General features: G+C 50.9%; 1 long non-coding RNA gene across 2 annotated transcripts; it reads right to left on the bottom strand.

Moving 5' to 3' along the window:
* Positions 1–40: 40 nt before the first annotated feature.
* On the bottom strand, positions 41–3,669 carry LOC130610807 (uncharacterized). Of its 2 annotated transcripts, none has more exons than XR_008975102.1 (3): positions 2,977–3,669; positions 1,473–1,787; positions 41–275 (listed from the first exon to the last, which is right to left on the bottom strand). It is a non-coding gene; the product is annotated as an uncharacterized LOC130610807 (long non-coding RNA). The 2 variants fall into 2 exon arrangements; XR_008975101.1 differs by lacking the exon at positions 41–275 and having other exon boundaries at positions 1,553–1,787; positions 2,977–3,201; positions 3,390–3,669.
* Between the last annotated feature and the right edge of the window lie 6,778 nt (positions 3,670–10,447).

Here is a 10,447-nt window from a genome sequence, read left to right as displayed (position 1 = left end):
GGGCAAGCTTAAAAGTGGCACAGTGGGATTTTTAACCATAATTTTGCACGGATTTGTTTACACAGTTGTTTCGGAACAGCTATTCCTGAATATCTCACTGCATGGACCATCCAGGTTTTGGAATAAGGGCACATTACTTCTACTTATCTTCATCAAGTGCTTTGTTCACATGAGGAAGCTACTGAGCAGCGCCACGGGGTGTGGATTCAGGGCAGAGTAGCAACATTAAACTCCTCTTTTATGTGAACACTCAAGTGTGGGATCCCCTGTTTTGCCTTCAACACAGGAAACAAGTACTAACATCAGCAGTCAGTACAGAGGAACAGCTCCGCTGTATTCTGGACTGTACAAAACTTCCCTCCACAGCCAACTCCTCTACTAGGTCACTTTGGAGAAAGGCACTCTTATTCCAGAAGTGAGAACAACGGGACAGCAAATTCATTCCTAATGGCTGGGATGTTTCAGATCCACACAGCTGGCTCTGAATCAGCTTCGCTATACAGGCAAGCCTTAAGAAATCTATTGTAGGGGAATCTAAGGAGAGCCCTTTGAAGAAGAAAACCCTCTTTTTGTGGGAGGATCCTGCCGCCTATACTCATGAAGAGTCTTTGATTTTGATGAAAGCCTGTTTTTAGCTAAGAAATCTGCAATGCAACAGCTGAGCAGTGTCTGACTCAAAAAAACCCTAATGCCTGAAAGGTCTTAACTTCTCTCTTGGCAGCTTCCTCCTTTCGTACTTTTTTTTGTGAGACATTTGTGCTGTCCACAAGAAAGCACTATGCTGCAATTTCAAGGGTGCCTGCACACATGGGGTGCTTTGCTGTGGAGATTGGTAGGAGACAGCTGTGCAGGAAATACTGAAGAAGGTAAATGAGCCTGTCATCAAAATTGCTCTCTATGAGTTATCCCTCCAGACTTTGTAGGAGCAAGGTTTGCTCCAAAACCACCTTTGGTTTACAGCATTTTTCCTCCTGTTCAGCCTGGACAGGTCCTCCGGAGGAAGGCATCTTGACACAGGGGGTGGCTTGCAGCTGCAGCCACTACCGCCCCCAGAGACCAGGGATGACTCCAGTACCTTCCTGAGAGAGAGCCCTGACAGATGGGGAGAGGAGCAAGTGGCTTCGTATGGCTCTTGAAGGCTGGTGCAGCAGCTGCACTCCTCCAGGGAAGGTTTAGCCCAGATTAGCCAAAACCAACTCCTCTCCCCAAGACATGCTGACGTGAGCTGCACGAAGCTGGTCTCAGCTGGAAATTACTCCTCGCAGGTCTTAATGCTGAACAGCAAGGACAATCAAGAGCGGTAACAAGACACTTGGGGCTCACTTGGTGTTTCAGATATGTAGGCACAGATCAGGCAGCTGTGGCTCTGAGGGGCTGTTGGAACACAACAGTGCTCAGCAGTGTTTCTCAGGCCTGAACAACACCTCAAGGTACTTGGAGGAAGGAGGGAGAAGGGGGCAGGGTCTTACTACCCTCCTGTGGAAGAGCTCTGCTGAACAGTGAGGGCCTCCTCTGCTCTTCTATCATGCTCATCCCCATGGTAGCACACAGCTTTGCAATTTCCAACATTGATGTATTTCTAGAGGACAGAACATGCTGCTCCTGTCAGTAATGTGTTTTAACTGTTATCAGCATTTATCTGCTTCAGGAATTCAGAGCGATAAGTGGATTAAGTGCGGTAGCTTTGTGAGGCTGCTGGGTCAACATCATCCTTCCGTCTTTTCCCTTCTCTTCCTAAAAACAACCCCGTTGCCACTCTAAATGCCAACTCCTGGAAATATCACCCTCTGGAATAAAAAAAAAATATATATATAGATCTAGTATTTCAAAAGAGATCACACATAAAACCCAGCTGTGGGATTAGAGGCACTGCATGGCCAGAAATACTTTCACTGCTGGGATTTGCTATGGTAGAGCTCGCTGAAAAGAAATGGCTTTGAAATGACTACCCAGCAGCTATTAACTGCAAGACAGGATGACATTCTGTTCCTCAGAGCCTAAAGGGAGCCTGGATCTTTGAATGTTAAATTCTAATTCAATTTGGTCTGGAGATTCTGGACTGGGTTTTAACTCTGGAGACATAAAAGGTGGAAGATGAAGATGAGGAAGATCGGGAATTTTGTGTTTCTATTGCCAGCCTGTAGCAGGGCTGAACTGATCCTCCCTAAAACTTAGGTTTTGGAGCCAACCAGAATACCTGTGCCAAAGGAAATAAATTATAAAGCTCCAAAGGAATAGGTAGTTGTATGACCTTCACTCATGCATTATACAGTACACTGCTATATGTGAGCTGCTCCCTGCAGCATGATGAGGAGGGAACTAACTGCCTGTCCAGCTGTAGCCCTGCAACAGCACAGACCGCTCAGGATCTGTATGGCTTGGTTCTTCCTTTGATGCAGGGAATGCTGATCACTTCCTGAGACTAAATACATGATTGGGCTAGGTGCTAGCAACAGTTTCTGCTCCTAGCTGTAAAGTGTCCATTAATTTCACTCAAGCCCTGTTAAAAGCCCGCGACAGTGGCCAGCATTCCCAACTGTGAGGAAAAGCACATTGCTCTGGCGCGCACAGAGGACGAGTTTGGGCAAGCGCTGAACCTACCAGAATTGCCTGTTCACAGCTGAGTCCAATGTACACCCACAAGTAAAGGCACATACACACACGTGCCCACACATGCCCCCCCCAGCCAACTCCAGGCAAAGCATTTATTCAAACAAAAAGGCTGCTGCTAGCCAAGGCAAAAGCACTGCTGCAGAGACCACAACAAAGCCTCTTTATTGCTGAAGCGTTTAACACCACAACCATCCAAAAGAGAAAGACCGCTTGGCGCAGAGAAAAGCTGCAGCAACTCAGCGAGCCTGATTGCAGAGAGCGCTTCAGAGCATTCCCCAGCACGGCAGCTCCGGATTTGCTGCCTTGTCAGAGACCAGCTCAATCCCCCATCGCTGGAAAGCCAGCCAGCGGCAACTCACGCACCTCTGAGGATTCACAGTCTCTTTGACTCCTCTAACTCCAGACTCCGAGGCGTACAGTTTCCCTCCGTCTGGCGGCAGGAGCGATAGGAGAGCCAGCGCGAGCGGGGCTGTACCTCTGCCAGCAATTTTACCACTGTTGTGTGTCGAGTGCCTCTCCAGCAGGGCTGGATGATGCCGAGGTAAAAGCTGCCAATGCCCTCGCTATGTTTCTACCCGTTGAACTGCTCTAGGGAAGAGAACAATCAGCAACTCGAGGGGAAACCAGAAAAAGAAAGGTGTTGACACTACCGTGGGGAACGGAGGGGGCACTTCTGAGATTCCCTTTCACCAGCAGAACCAGCCTGCCTCAGAAATCACCCCGCTCCTGCTCTTTTTCTGTTCATCTACTGGAAAGATTCCCAGAGACTAAATTACCATCACACGCCTGCTGCGCTCGCAGGGGCTGATGCTGCGTGGCTGAGCCTCAGCGCCGCCGTGTTCCCTGCAGCTCCTCTTCACGGGCTCCTCGTACAGCCCGTGTGGCATGCCGGGCCGAGCCGGACTTATCCTGGAATGACTTTTTGCCTTCTCGGGCTGACACCTTCCCGCAGAACACCTGCCTGGCCGGGCCTGCGGCTGAAGCGGGGCCAGGCAGAGCCGCTCTGCTAACGGCACAGCGGGGCACGCTTCGTCCAGTCGTGCAAGGGGATAAAGCTCCCCCCCGCCCCGAGGCGGCTCACCCGCACCGGGAAGAACAGCAAAGCCGCCTCGGCCGAGGGTCACCCGCCCGCCGTCATCGAGCCCCCGAGTCCCGGCCTGGCTCTGAGGGGCGGCGGCCGTTACCCGCCAAACCCACGCCCTTGCCCACAAGATGGCGCCGTCGCCCCGGCGGCGCACCGGCTCCGTCCCTGCTCCCGCCGGCCGGCGGGGCTCCCCTCCGGCCCTGACCCGCGGGCAGCTGGCGGTCAGCAGCGGTAACTGCGGTTGTGCCGCCGGCGTTTCGGCTCAGGCCAGCTGCACACGCGGGGCCTGGCTCGGACAGGTCCCGCGTGAAAAGCCGGTGTTGTACCAGGCCCGGCCTCCTGCCCGCACCCACCTACCAGGTCACTGCGGGAGCTGCTGTGTTTCACACCCAGTACTGCTCGGTGGAGAAAACGAGCAAAACCAGCATCTATTTAAGGCAAAATTAATGCTAATTAACCGTAATGGACAACTCGAAGGACAACATTTACTCAGCAAGCTGCAGATACTGCAGCAGCAGGCAGAAGATGGGGTGAGAGAAAGGAAAATAAGCCTTAGGGTAGGCTCTGCCAGATGCACAGCCCCACTGCAATGGGGTTAATCCGTTCCCCTTGTCTGCCGCCCTTCTCAGCCCTCTGCTGCCAGAGGTCCTTGTCCCTGCAGCAGCCCCGACCTGTCGCCCCGCACACATCTGCCCCAGCAGTTCAGAAGCCATCCATCCTATACCAAGGGTGCTGTGGAAACTCCTGACAGCAGTGGTGAGGAGCGCAGTTCTAGTATGAATGGTACTTCTCAGCTTGCAGAGGCCTCCTCACACTATGCGTGGGTGCTTCCCACAGCCAGCAAAGCCCAGGCACCTATTTCACACTGCTAACCAGCGATGCTGCTCTAGTCAAGGCTCCAGCGATGATGTTCAGCTTCCCATGGTTGCCTCACCAGGGGCAGCTCAAATCAGTGCCTCCACAAACAGCGGCAGCATCCCAAGGACGTGTGTGGCTGCTGTGGGGGCCCTCGTGGGAGCAGAGAGCAGGAGTCACAGGCACACAGCCCCCCACCACCATGGGATGTGTCACCAGCCCCGGTGTGCCATCACCAAGCCAGCCTGGGCTTTCTCACATTAGCAGCAAAAATGCTGCTGGTGGGATGCTGGGCAGGAGCAGGGCATGATGCTGAAAGCTCCCAGCCATGCTCTCTTCACACAGGAGCCCCTGGCCCCTCTCCTCGCCAGCTGCATGCCTTGAGGTGTGCGCATCATGCTCTGAAATCCTCCCGAGTGGAGGGCTGAGCTGCCCTCTCTGTAAGGGGCACAGTGTGGTGCCCGCAGGGGCTGGGTCTGCACAGGGCAGGCACAGGGAGGGTCATGTTGGACAAGGTAGCAGTAGCTGGGAGGGAGGCGCAGGACTGGTCCCTGCCAGCAACAGCCTCGCCAGATGGCCCGTATGGCCTCTTCTGCACAGGAAAGCTGCTCTGGCCTCAGCAAGCCTTGCTTTGAGCCAGCCAGCCGTGCCAGCCTCACTCCCTACACCCTGGCAGGGAGCAGCTTCTAACCACCTCCAGGGGCACAGGCCTGCCCCACAGCTGCCTCCAAATCCAAATTTCTTCTCCCTGTGCTCCCCTGCACTCAGACCATGTAATTCCCTCCCCTGTTCTTCCCCTCACCTTTTTATGTGGGTTTGGGGTTTTCTTTTCTTTGCCCTGCAGCATCTTTCCAGCTCAGGGTGTTGGGAGGCACAACCCACAGCACAATGACAGCAACCTTGGGAACCAACATGGACCCCACAACAGACGCATGCAGTCACACCCCACTTTAGATTGGCACAGCTTTTCTTGCACACCAAGCCTCTGCCAGCTCCTGGGAGGAAGGCTGGGAAGAGATTAAGTAGCTAAGAATCAAGCTGGCAAATGAGTATGGCTCTTTTCTTTGTCTATCAATTCCTTAACTTTGCTTTTACCATGAAATGTGGAGAATACGCAGACTGATACAGCTGTTTTAGCACGCTCTCCTAGGGTAGGAAAATGTCTTTTTGCCACCAGGGCCTATTCTGGCTATGCAAGCTAAATAAAGAATCCTGGCAAAAGCATTTGCTGGAAGAACCACCTCTCTGCTAGGATTTTTGCCAGTATAGAAATGTATTTCATTCTGTCTTCCCTCCCCACCCCCTATTTCCCACTGCCGTCTACATCCTTGGCTGGCAGGACTACAGGACAAGGATCTGTAGCTCTGGCCTCATGCAGGAAGATTGGATTTTGTTTTTCACACCCTTGCAGACCACTCCTGAGTGCACTGGGAGCAGCCAAGGCTGCCATGGGGCAGTGGGAGACCTTGGAGGGGTTTTCTGAACCCTTCTGTGGGCTTGGAGGTTGGGAACTGAGCCTGAATCCACTCCATCTCTTCCAGTGAAAGGCGTCACTCCTGCCTGGAAAACCACGTGGTGGTAGATGTGCATTCCACAGGGATGGGAAGTGGGAAATGCAAAAGCCCTGGAGTGCAAGAGGAAGTGTGTCCTGTCTGCACAGAGACATAACCTCAGTGAGAACAAGTGCATGGAGGTGGGACTAGGTGGATACCAGAGCAGGCTTCAGACCCCTTCTCCTGTGGCTAAGTATATCTCCATTTCCTCTTCTCATATATATATATATGTATGTACATATACATTCAGATGTATGCGTATATATGTATGCATCTATATACACATACACACCCGTTTTATACCTAGCCACTAACACTTGTTGAGCTTTCCCTAAGGCTCCCCCCTGCATCCTTCACAGCCCAAGTAGCCATGCTGAGACCCTCTACCACAGCCAGGCCCATGGCTTCTCCCACAGACTGCCCTCTCCCTGCTCTGCACACGCTGGGGACATCCTTCCCCACCCCTATACTGCTTTCTTTAATATCTCTGCCCAGCTGTGGTTTATAAATTGTTTAAATCTTTTCTAGGAACAGATAAAGATCACAGTTACCCAGAATCCAAAAACGCAGACAGCTTGAAATGTGGTTAGGCTCTGCCCTACTTTCATTGAGCTGAGAGCAAGGCTCTGCCAAGGTGCTCAGGGGAGAGGACAAGAGGAGAGAAGGAGAAAAGAGAAAGACCTATCTCAGCACACCACCCCTTCCTCCTGCCCCAAGAAGCAAACCCAACCTGTCCCCCCAAGTTTGAACTACACCACTTCTCCTCCTGGTTTGCCCAGGATGTGCAGGTGAGCAGGGCATGGAGATGGGAAGCCTGGGAGAGATGCTCTCCTGCCTTGTAACACTTGACAGAGGCACAGGCAACTCTCCAAGCTGAGAGAGGTGTGAGGGTTTTGCTGACTCAGGGCCATGAGGATGGCAATGCAGGGAGTGTTGCAGATTAAGAATGAGATGCGTGGGTAGAGTTTTTATTGTCCACACGCTCACTGACTGCTTTTCCCTATACTAAGTTGCTCCAAGATGCAGAAGTGGAAGAGCTGCACAGGACTCCCCTCCCGTGAGAAATCCCCTGCCTGGGAAGCTGGTGCTGGGTTGCAGAGCTGCTGTGAGGCTGTGCCTGCATGGTGAGCACGGCTCCCTTGCACCATCAGGCCCCTCCAACAGCAATACTTACAGGAATATGCACTGACCTGGAAAGGGATACTGCTGAAAAAATCGCCAGGAGCCCTTTTTCCTTCTCTCAGTGCGGCCAGCCCACACGACCAACCTGCAGACAAGGAAAGTGTTCCCCACTCCTGTTTTACCTGGAGTCTGATTCCCATAACCCTGGGCTTTTCTCACAAGCACCAATCGTGTGCAGAGGAGATGGGACTCAGGTGGGGGAGAACAACTTGCAGATACGTACCTCTGGCTCTGTGACTTTCCCCAAAGTAGAGAATATTTGCTAAGCAATTCCACCTGTATTCTTCCAGCTTTGGAACAGTTATATAGACAGACAAGCCACTTGCTGCCACTGATATTTTAAGGGCATTCATCAACTCTGCTTGGAAGGGTATGTATCAAAGCAAGGATCAGAGCAGCTGTGGGGTATTTTTGCTGGTGCTTTCACTAGTGGTAGCAACAGTGAGGCATTTCGGGAGACTGGTTTGATGTAGTCAGGACCATTGAGAGATGCTAAAGAAGGTATCATCTGGAAGATGATATAGTCCAAGATCATTACAGTATTTATTAACACCACTTACAAGGACTGACTTGAACAGCCTTGGAAGGAAGAATGAAAAAGTGCCAGCAAACACATTACGCTTTCCTGCAAGAGGTTTTTTCACCCTATCGAAAAGCTTTGTTAGAAAGAATGATGAGAATGGTAATAATAAGGCACTATAATACCTGATCCTTCTATAATCTCTCTCTCTGCAGAGTTCGGGAGCACTTTACTGCTATTACTGGATTTGAACAGTCCCATCTGGATAACATATGACTGATTTGTTTGCATGGCTTATTTTAGGTATTTTGGCAGGTACATTAGAGTTGCCTTTGTGTCTGACCAATTCCCTGCACAGTCCATAAGAGAAGGAAAAGACCTTCAGCTCCTGTTCTCCACCACCCCGTTCTCCCATCTCAATGACTTAGAGGGTTCTTCACAGAAGTCCAAGGATGAAAGGTGCCATCAGTCCCTCCCAACCCAGTACCACAGACTGAGGTTTACAACAAGGAGGCTGGATAATACCTAGAACATCTGGTTTTGCACCTGTATTATTTTAGGCTTGAGATTCAATGAATCCCAACAAGCCCAGGTGCACCTAAAAGTCTAGTGGCAAAGGCCTGGCGCATATCTTGTTCTAATGTACATGCTCTGTGGTCAGAATAGTTGCTACCTTTTAGGCTGAAGCCTTTAAACAAGGGTGTCTGCTATGTGCACACATTCCACGCATGCACAGAACCAGGGAAGGCATGACGGATGCTCGCGTCTTTCTGGACTCAGCATTCCTTGCAATGCCATCTCAGTTACAGTGATGCTGGCAAGCTCCCACCACAGCTCTCCTTCCCTGTGGTGGCTAAATGAGTGAGCAACTCCAGCAACATCAAGAACTTTGTTGGCCTCTTGCAGGAGTTCTTGGGTGTGTGAAAGGGGGCACTATTTCACTCTGTGAAGGCCAGAAGAAGAGAGACATAACTGAAAAGAATTCAACTCATACTTAAGAATGTTATTATAAAAAAATAGATTTAAAAAATGAATATAAGCAGGACACAAAAACTATGGCTTACATTACCTGTTTTCAGCCTGAAATTCACACAATTGTCCCTAGCTTACTGTGCAGGGAGTAAAACTGAACTTTCAGGCTGAATTCCCATAAAACTTAACAAACACAAGTTGCTCCATTCTTTTGTCATTCCCACTGCTTTTTAAGGACCTTCTTTTCCTCCTGCATCCTTTCTATATCCCATCTGGCCTCATCAGCACACAGGTGGGGTTTCCAGTGCCTACCCATTCCCAAGGCTGTCAGCACATTTTGTTGAGGAGTTTAAAAGGACACATTAGTCCTGCCTTAAGTTTTCCTCCAACTTTGTTTATGGAGTACCACATCCAGTCTCCTCGCTTTCATTCTCTTAGATTCTTTAGAGCCAGTCTTTGTCAATTTGTTTACTTCTGGTTTATTTTTGAAAGACAAACCCCCAATGGACATAAGCTCTCAAGTCCCTTTTGAAAATGCTGTCTTGTCTGTAAGTGCTTTGTTTGTGATCCTCTCCAATCCTTTAGGCTATTGTTTGTGAGCTGGAAGGCATCTGTGCTTGGGCTAATCACGTCAAATGCCAGCAATTCCCCCAGCATGATTTGTTGCACAAGCCAGTGGGAGCAGGGTTTGTTTTGATTACATTTAGTGTGGAAAACCCACATTTGCTCACATTGGCCTGACAAAAAAAGAGGGAGTGGAGGGGCTAATCCAAAATCATACAAGGGAAACAACAGTCGGGTTATTGACTTCAATAGCATCTGGGACCAGCTCAAAAACTGACAGCTCTGATGGCAAGGGTGGTGTCTTGGGAAAGTAGGTAGCCGCGGGAACTAAAAAACTCTTGCTTTAAAAGTGTGTGCACATCATTTACTCTGGGTTGGATGAATCAGACATAGATATAGGAGGCTGCCACCGCTGTATGGTGTTTTGCACAGCTTCTTTTCAAAGCTGTGTAGCTCCTTTCTAAGATGAGGTTAGTCAGGCTGGGACCACCTAGCCCTGTCCCCAGCTAGCATGGCTGAGCAGACCAGTTCCAGCCATCACCTTGGGCTGATGCTGGCCTCCCCCGAGACCCTCAGCTGACAAATCAGACTCTCATTCATTCTGGATGATGGCAACGTTTTTCTCCCCAGCCAGTACTGGTTCTTGCCTCCAGGCATCAGATGGGTGTCCCAATTTCTCTGCTTCTGGAAGCCAGGAGGAAGCATCCAAGGGCTGCTCCCACTGGGGCTGCTGTCAAACTGCTGTGAGGGCACACAGCTGCAGGCTGTGAGGTGGGGGTACAGGTCTGCCATGTGCAGACACCCCTTCTGCCTCGAGAGGCCCCAGCATGGGTACCAGGAGCTCCACACACCCCAGGGCTCAGCTATCCCCTGCTGAGCCACTGCCCTTGCTGGCCTCAGCTGCATCCCTGCAGTTGAGCCTAAGTCTGAGCTTAGGCTGGCTTGTTCCCACACTCCTCCTGTAGCAGAGAGGTGCCCAATAAGGCACAGAGCTGAAAGCTGCACCTGGATCCCAGCTCTCCCCTACTTCCTAACCCAGCTTTTCCTCCTCCATCGGTGCTCCATTAGTCACCATTAATCCCTTTTTGTATTCACAAACAGGTT

Source organism: Pezoporus wallicus, unplaced genomic scaffold (assembly GCF_028554395.1).
Source record: "Pezoporus wallicus isolate ANWC-B61680 ecotype Strahan unplaced genomic scaffold, APGP_CSIRO_Pwel_v1 scaffold_3294, whole genome shotgun sequence".
NCBI classification, from domain to species: Eukaryota; Metazoa; Chordata; class Aves; order Psittaciformes; family Psittacidae; genus Pezoporus; species Pezoporus wallicus.
Note: the sequence above shows the minus strand (reverse complement) of the source record. Positions and strands in the feature narration are given on the sequence as shown.